Below are 9926 nucleotides of genomic sequence, written 5' to 3' on the forward strand. Positions count from 1 at the left end.
TTCTATCTCCAATTTTAAAAGTTGGAAGAAAATGAGTTATTAATTTTAATTAGTAATAATTACTTTTAAAATACGCATTATTTTTTAATTTTTTTTTCTAAATAATTTGCTTAAACATAAATTATTAAAAGTATAAGTTATTATTTCTTTAAAAATAAAAGTTAAAACTTTAAACAATTTTTACTTTTAGAAAAAATCAAAAACTTTCTCCCAACATTTAAACTTGGAGATAGAACAAAATAATTCTAACCTCGCGAATTGTCACTTTCTAAAGCTATATCACTTTGCTCACTTTTTAATAAATTTAACAATTCAGGATTCATTTTGATATGCTTAGTTTTCGAGCATGCTCTTAAACTTGCTATAACCGGATCTAAAGTAATTAGCAGTCTGTTTAATAAATCCGTATGTGTCCATTTGTGATGTTTTCCTCGTAAAATGTTCCCTAAACTGCCTGTTGTGTTTATTTCTAGCCTCTTGGGCTTCTTCAAAATATTGTCCGATTGGAAGAATATACGTTTCCTTAATGGCTCTGCCATGAAATAAAACTTTGTAAAGGGCAATAGGCATAGGATACCATCCGTATTTTTAGTCATATTGCCATGTTTTGGCAATATGACTAAATGTATAGGTCCCGGGTCTCTTGCGTAATTTTCGAATTGATCCAAATATTTTACAATCCGAGTTTATGCATTCTAGAACAATTCCTAAGCGTTTTATTTATTCTAAGCAAACTCCTGTAATCTCAGCCGATTTCACAGCATTTCTGAAAAATTTACGAGCACAGTTTCCATTATTTGTATTACCAGTTTGCTGTTTGGGTGTATCAACTAAAAAAACCCAATTCACGTCGAAACTTTTCCTGGACTTCTTTTTTTTTTTTCATGCCACCTTTTCTTTAATTTCATTTCCACTTGCTTGTCATGTTTTAATTTTAAAGCAGGATGAAATGTGAAGAACGCATTCAAAAATTCTAATCCAGGCATGAAGAGGTGATAATCAAAAAGGACAGATATTCTTTGTTTATTTCTTTTCTTGATATTTATCTTATTCATTTCAGTAGGCTTTGCCCCACAAATGTAACAGTATTGTGTGGAAGAACGTGATGACACCGCATTGCAAACTTTTCCTTCTAACATACAAAGTATCATAGTTGGTATCGTAATGTCAAGATCTCCGAGATGGGCGGCCTACTTTGGTAGGCGTAAGCATTTTAATTTGTCGCTTTAAATAATTAATTTCTTTAATTATTAAATGTGTAGATGTCTTCACGAAAACCAGTTTAATGGGACGACAATACCGAATAAACGATGTGACAGGGCTTTTCCATATGATGGTTTTAGTATCCCTTATATCACAGAAGATTTGTATTGGCGCCATAGAAATACTAAATAGACTTTCATCGGTTGAAGTCTGCTCCGTAAACCTCTGCTTATATTGCATTTGCTCCGATCCGTCGCATTCCTATTAAATGACGAAGCCGTATGCATATATACGGATTTTATATATTTACGGATTTTATTGCATCACGAAAGCATATATCACGGACTTTATTGTATTACGACTAATTAAATGTAAAACTGAAAGAGAAAAAAAAAAAAAAAAAAAATGTAGAAGTAATTTCTCTCATACCTTGAATTTGACAAAAGCGAAAGTTTGTAGAGGTATTTCTGCAGACTTTTCTGGTATTATAAATCCTTGAGGATCACATAACTGCTTAGCATCTTTAGCTTTGTGGTAAGAGGGATATAGATTGCAAATTAACCCTTAAATGCATAGTGTTGCAGAAATGCAACATTTATTTAACACATATACAACGTTTTTAAGATTAGTTTAAAATATCAAAATATCAAAATTAAATAAAATAAGATAAAATAAGATATCAAAATTGAAATGTCATTTTCAAATTTTTTTTTAAAAGAATAGAACTTAAAATACATGTATGATTTTTTCTTATGTTTTTAAAAAAATCATGCATTTAAGGGTTAAGCTTCCAGCTTACTCATGAATTCGTTGGCACTGTTGAGTAGAGAGATTAGCATCCACTATAAGTGCGAGCGCTTGTTCCACCGACAATTATGCTGGTTTCTTTAGCGATGATTCCCGTGTCTTTTTTAAAATTGTACCTTGATTTGGAGATGCAACCGAAAGTTCTTTAATAACTGTTATTTTCGCAATCTTTCCAGCTATAGAGAAAAAATTATTCATAGCCAATCTTTTTTGCTATATAGAAAAAAATTATTCAAAGTCAAAGGTGAGCAATTGAAGTTCCGTTACGCAAAACACTTTACCTCATTTAACACAGCTTGTTACTAAAAGAAAGCAAGCAAAGGAAGAGTGCCCCATTAAAGAACAAAACGAAATATGTAGAAACGAAGAAGTGTTTTTTATACCTACCAAACATAGAAAGTCCGCTCTATACTTATACAAAGAAACTCAAATATTTATATCACCATTTTTATTGAACATCATTTTATTGAACAAAAAACAGAAGTTAATGAGGAAAAGGAACAAGAAGAATAAAAGGAAACCTTATTCACGGCGAACATTTATAAGTTAATAATTTTTATTTTTAACAAAGCTTTTCCTGCAGCACATTTTTTAACTTCCTTAAAACACGAAATCATTTTATGCACCATTAACTGCTATTGCTAAGACTACATAATTTTATAGACTTGTAATCCTTTTTATACAATTTTATAGACTTACAATATTTTGTTAGATATGTCCTACCATATTTAATCACTCACTCAATCAGCCTCCTTAGTACTGGTTTCATATTCCCGATTTTCATGTATTTCCGTTTGTGAGGTAATTACACTGGTCAACAAGCTTTTTTCATCAGATATAATTTTATATGGACCAGATAGAGTTTTTAACACCAATTTCAAACCTGTTTTTAGCTTTTCTGTAGCACGTCTAGTATTTGAGATAAATTATGTTTCGCAGTGTTTAGTGATTTTGTTACAACTTAAATAGTATTACTTCTCATTTCAGATTTTTTTTGCTGATTATAAATTTAATTACTAGTATGCCTAGAACATGTAAAAATCATCCGAACACATTTTGCTATGCGAGCGGATCATTTACAGCTTCAGGACAACGACGTAAAATTACGAATGACCTGTTGAAAATCTCCAATTTGTATTTTGGTTGTCCATTAAGTGATCAGAACAAATCATGGGCTCCGTACATTATTTGTACTTCATGTTCTAGTGGTTTACGTGATTGGCTTTATAAGCGAAAGACTTCACTTCCAATAGCTATACCCATGATATGGAGGGAACCCAAAGATCGCCTTACTGATTGCTACTTTTGCAGTATTAACACCATTGGTTTTTTGGTCAAAAATAAGTACAAAATTGTGTATCCGAATTTGGGTTCAGCCATCAGACCAGTTGCTCATGATGCGTCACTACCTGTTCCAGTCCCTCCATTGGAAGGACTTCAGTCTATTGAAGATGAAACTGAATTTAACACTTTTACAAACAATAGTGATCAGGGTTTTACGGATTTGGACTACACCCCTGATTCTGATATAGAACCAAAAACCTTTACCCATAATGAACTCAATGATTTGGTTAGAGACTTCGTCAAAAGAAAAGGCCGAGCTTTTAGCGTCTAGACTTAAGCAGAAACACCTATATGGAACAGGCGTAAAAGTGTGCCAGTATCAAAAACGTAATCTTCGGTTATCTCAGTTTTTTGTTGTTGAAGGCCCATTGTGTTATTGCAATGACATCAACGGACATTTTGAGCTTTATTGCAGCCCCACATAGCTTCTAAATGGCGCTTGTTTGTCGACTCTTCAAAGCGGAGTTTGAATACTGTGCTCTTACATAATAGCAATCAAAAGCCTTGCATACCAATTGCACATTTCGTTCATTTAAGAAAAGCAAATGAAAACATGAGAATATTACTCGAAGTAATTGATTGCAAAACTCATCAGTGGAATGTCTGTGGTAATTAAAAAGTCATTGGAATGTTAATAGGCATTAAAGCAGGGTTCACAAAATTCTGTTGTTTTCTTTGCCTGTGGGACAGCTGTGCTGCTGCAGAACATTGTGTTAAACGTGACTGACATCAAAGGGATTAATTTAATCCAGGAAAAATTAGTGTCCAATGTATTCCTTTGGTCGAGCCTCAGAAAATTCTCTTACTACCTCTGTGAAAGCAATTGGAAATACTATTTCTGTAGGGATTCGGTACCTGGTAAAGAAATTTCCAAAAATCAACGCAGTAATGCAGTTTGTTGGGCTGCAAATTCGTGAACAATTACAGGATGCAAACTTCATAGATTCTCTCAAATTTAAAGAAAAAGAAGCTTGGCAGACCTTCATATGGATTTGCAAGAACTTTCTGGGCAATCACAAATCTCCCACCTGTAAAGCTGCCATTCAGAATTTGCTCGACGCCTTTCAGAAAATGGGATGACACATGTTTTTGAAATCGTATTTTTTACATTCCCACCTTGACTTTTTCCTAAAATTTTGGAGCTGTAAGTGATGAGCAAGGTGAACTATTTCACCAAGACATTCAACTAATGGAAAAACGCTGCCAAGGTTTTTAAAATGAAAGCATGATGGTTGACTATTGTTAGATGCTATATCGCGATGAACCAGATAAATTGCACAAAAGAAAATTGTATTTAAAACGATTTTAATGTTACATTTTTTAGGTATGTGCGTATCTGCGATTTACGGCATCGATTTTAAAGATAAAATCTGTGACCATTTTTTCACCGCGTGCTCGAGGTAGGTGTCGTATGGATGGATTTTTCTCGTCTTTTTTTTAGAATTTTATATTGACTTAGATAATATTTTAAAAGTAGAGTGTTGTAAGTTTACTGCAATTTATTTTTTTTTTGCACTTACTAACTTTTTAAGTGATTTCATTGCTATTGAAAACTTCATTCCTGTTCTGGAAGTGAATTGACATTAAAGGGATGATGGGTTTTTTTTCTAACTTTTGAATCAATTTTCTATATCTATTTTCTATGTACCTACCAAATTTTATAAAAAAATAATGACACGCTCATATTCTATTTTTTCACGCAGAAAAGGTACCAAATATTCTTTTGTTGTAGAGGTTGGGGGGGGGGGATTCACAATTATGAGTATTTTGTGTATTTGACTTTTTTATTCATTAAAAAATTGTTTTTTTAGAAAAATAAAACTTTATTTAAAATATTGGTGATTTTTTAAAGTATTCAAAACGTGATTTACACACAAACACACACAAAAAAAAACATATTCTGTTATAAGTTGAATAAAATATAACCAAGGCAATGAGCTATAAACTAAACAATGAAGTTCAATTATAAAACCACCGTAAGCCGAACGCTAATTTTTTAGGTTGGTTGCAGTTTTCTTAAGCATTCTTTAATAATGAATTTTTGTCACTTAAATGGGCATAACTTTTAATAGAATGATTAGTTTTTTATGAAACTTTCACCATCGTAATACTGATTTAAAGCTCTTTACAATAATGTATAATAATTAAATATTTGAATAGTTTAAAAATTTTACACACATACCTACATTTTTCTTTATTTTTGTTCAATATAAATGCGCTTATTAAACTGATATCAAATATTCATGGTCTCTAAACAACAATGAGATGAATTTTTGTACAATTCTGTTTCCTGTAAATCTCTCATAAAATCTATGAAATTGATACAATCTTAGTATTTCATAAACAAGACGTACTAAAAGAAAACTAATAATATGTTTGGAATCATCATAAAAAACTGATTTAGAAAAATGTGATTTAGTTTATAATGAGATGAAAAACACTTTTTTTTGTTGGCAAGCGTTCATGAAAAGAAAATTGACCCAAAATTTTGTTACATCGACGCAACGTCAATTTTTCATCCATTCATCCTATAGGAGAACCACTGAAAAGTTTTTATTTAATTCATTGTGTATTAAATAAATAAAAAAATTTTGCTGAAGTTGGCCAATAATTTTGTTCATAGTTTTTCACCCCTTTAGCAGACATTTTCTTTTCACAGTTTAAATGCAAATGAGCTCAAAAACCGTTACAAACATTTTAGACTAAATAAATAAAAACTTTGGAACGAGTGTTAAAGAAAACTTAAAAATGCTTGTAGAAACATTTTTTAAATGCTTTAAATTTTTTTTCTAATTTTACTTTCAAAATAAAAATGGTTTTAAAAAAAAAATACAACTATAGGCAAAGATTAATTACTAAATACATACATACATACATACTTACATACATACATACATACATACATACATACATACATACATACATACATACATACATACATACATACATACATACATACATACATACATACATACATACATACATACATACATACATACATACATACATACATACATACATACATACATACATACATACATACATACATACATACATACATACATACATACATACATACATACATACATACATACATACATACATACATACATACATACATTCATACATGCATGCATGCATGCATGCATGCATGCATACATACATACATGCATGCATGCATACATACATACATACATACATACATACATACATACATACATACATACATACATACATACATACATACATACATACATACATACATACATACATACATACATACATACATACATACATACATACATACATACATACATACATACATACATACATACATACATACATACATACATACATACATACATACATACATACATACATACATACATACATACATACATACATACATACATACATACATACATACATACATACATACATACATACATACATACATACATACATACATACATACATACATTCATACATGCATGCATGCATGCATGCATGCATGCATACATACATACATGCATGCATGCATACATACATACATACATACATACATACATACATACATACATACATACATACATACATACATACATACATACATACATACATACATACATACATACATACATACATACATACATACATACATACATACATACATACATACATACATACATACATACATACATACATACATACATACATACATACATACATACATACATACATACATACATACATACATACATACATACATACATACATACATACATACATACATACATACATACATACATACATACATACATACATACATACATACATACATACATACATACATACATACATACATACATACATACAAACATAAGTCTTTTTGCCTGATGACTTGCAATTTAAAAGGGGGCCGAAGTGACGAGTATTTGGCGCAGAAGTTATAAATGCCACTCTAGTACACGATTTTTTTATATAAGCAACTTAGAATTTTGGTCAGAACTCGAGTTGCTTATTTTTCAGCCAATTTCTATATCTCGAGTTGCTTAATGGTTGCTTAAGTTTCTTAGCCTAAATTTCAGTGTTTTTACGAATAAGAGACAAAATACGGTTTAATATCAAGTCTTTAACAGAGGAGTGCTCTTTACAACTAAAATCACTTAAATTCTAATAAAAAAAAGATCAAAAATGTTTCTCTCTTCTGCTGGATCTTTATTTTCTTCATCTCCACTTTCTTCGTCTTCTTGTCCGTCTGATTTTTCTACTTGTCCATCTAGTTCCTCGTCTTCTCCGCCTGATTCGTCAGGCAAAACATCAATAGGGTTATCCTTTACTTCGTCTGGAATAGGAGTCTCTGTGATTTCCACCGAGTTGCTTATGTTAACATTTGTTCAGAACTGAAGTTGCTTGATATTTTTTCACATCGAGTTCAGTTGCTTATAAACGAGTTGCTTATTCAAAAAAAATCGTGTAACAGATGACTTTTTTTGTGGCGTATAGTAATTAACATTTTTCAAAATTAAAATTTTTTAAGTTAAGTTAATAAAACAGCGAGAGATCAAACATTCCAGAGACATCTTAAGTTAGTTTTATATTCTATAACTTAGAAAACCCATTTTAACTGTTGCCACGGTAACCGGCAGTGAAAATAAATAAGACTAGAAGCAATTATATCTGAAAAGCTATTTGACGCCTACCGGCTGTAGATAAGCGCAATTTTAACAATTGTTAACAAAGAGAAGTATTTTTTTTATTTATCGTTTAATCAGGTTTCTAGCCTCGTTTGTATGTTAAACTATAAAAGTTTTCTCATAATGGAATGAAAATTAATAGCCTTTTGTTAAATATCCTTCGTGACACAGCTGCTTAAAGTGATTTGCAAAACAAGTTTTAAAGCTGTTTAACTGGATGGAATAAACGAGTCCAAGATACAAAGCATGATATATCGCATGAAAATAAAGTTAACGCTTTGAACCTGTTAAAACATAAAAGGGTAGAAAATTTCTTTTTTTTGTTTTTTTTTTAATTTGCAATACCAAAAAAATTGACCAAACAATTTGTAAACAACCACCCATTAGGGCAGATAATGTACACAGTTCAATGTGTTCCCCCCAATGAATCCAACCCTGGTACAAATTTTTGCTTTGTAGACTATTATGCGTGGCAAAAACTCTTCGACAGCGTTATCAGAAAACATTGTACCAGCCTGCTTCGAATGTTGAATGAACAAATTTTACCTTTTCATGAAAATTTCTGATGAAATGTTGTAAGTTTTAGCTGCCTTCCTGAGGGTGAATCCATGTTTTTTTATTTTATTTATAGCTGTTCATAAGTCTTTTTGTCAATAATTTGTCTTGCATCCCCGGTGATTTTTTATTAACTTGGTAATTTCGGGGCATTTACTAAAACTAGCGAGGGAATACTTAAGCTAAAAGGGGAACATGGCATTTTTAATTGAGCAAAAAATCTGACACAGACAAGGCATTAAGGGTCTGCGTATCGTTTCATTTCCATATCGTTATCATTCCGATATGATATCGGAAAAAATAAATCATATACCGAGATTGAATCTTATAATCGGTATTGTAGTTACTTTAAATACCGGTATATACCGAGATTTAAACTAATTACAATACCGGTTAAAATTTTTGTGACGATATTACGTCGTAATCATTCTGATAACACTTTTTTTTTCCGATATCATATCGGTATGATAACGATACGCAGACGTTTACAAGGCATACCTTAAGTTATAATTTTATAAGAACCTGAACTGTATTTTTGTTAACTTTTACGATGTTTTGATACGCAACCCTTGAGATATGGTTTGATAAATAAATTAACTCCCCGAATCATGTAGCTATTGCCGATTATATGCGTTAAAGAAAGACGGTAAAGCAAAATATTTTGGATAACCAAAATATAGCTCCCACACATATTTATGGCAACTGAACCAAGATAACACAATATTTAGCTGCGTCGTGTGCGTTACTTCATCATTTAGTAAACTTTGTAGTGATATTCATTTTCAACCCATTTGACAGTATTTCAAAGAAGATTCTAAGATAAGTGTTTCATAGAGGAAATTTATTTTGTGTGATTCGTTATGGTAATAAAAGTAAGTATAGAGATTAGAGCATGGGAGGAGTCGTTTTAAAAACATTTGATTTGGAAAGAGATCTTGGATTTGCATCCTCAAAAACCATGAAATGGAAAAATTTAGTGATTGCTGCTTCATCTAAAGCTAATAAAATGATTGGAGTGATGAGAAAATTTTTTACTAGATTTGATAACTTCAATTTGTTGAGAAATATTTATTTGAAATTTATAAGACGTCACTCAGAGTTTGCAGTTAGTGTATGGTCACCACAAGCTAAAAATGATTATTTTTTTAGAAAAATGACTCGACTGAAAAGTGAGCTGAGAAAATTAACGTAAGAAAAATACTACAACATTAAAAGAGACGGGAAAGAGGCGATTTGATTCAGCTTTAAAAGTTATTTAATTATTTAGAGCAAGCAAAGCACTAACAAAGTTCAGCTGGCAAAAGATTTTAAATTCAAAAC

This window comes from Hydra viridissima, unplaced genomic scaffold (genome assembly GCF_058129835.1).
Source record: "Hydra viridissima isolate aposymbiotic clone 2 unplaced genomic scaffold, HvirCarnegie_v1 scaffold_7, whole genome shotgun sequence".
NCBI classification, from domain to species: Eukaryota; Metazoa; Cnidaria; class Hydrozoa; order Anthoathecata; family Hydridae; genus Hydra; species Hydra viridissima.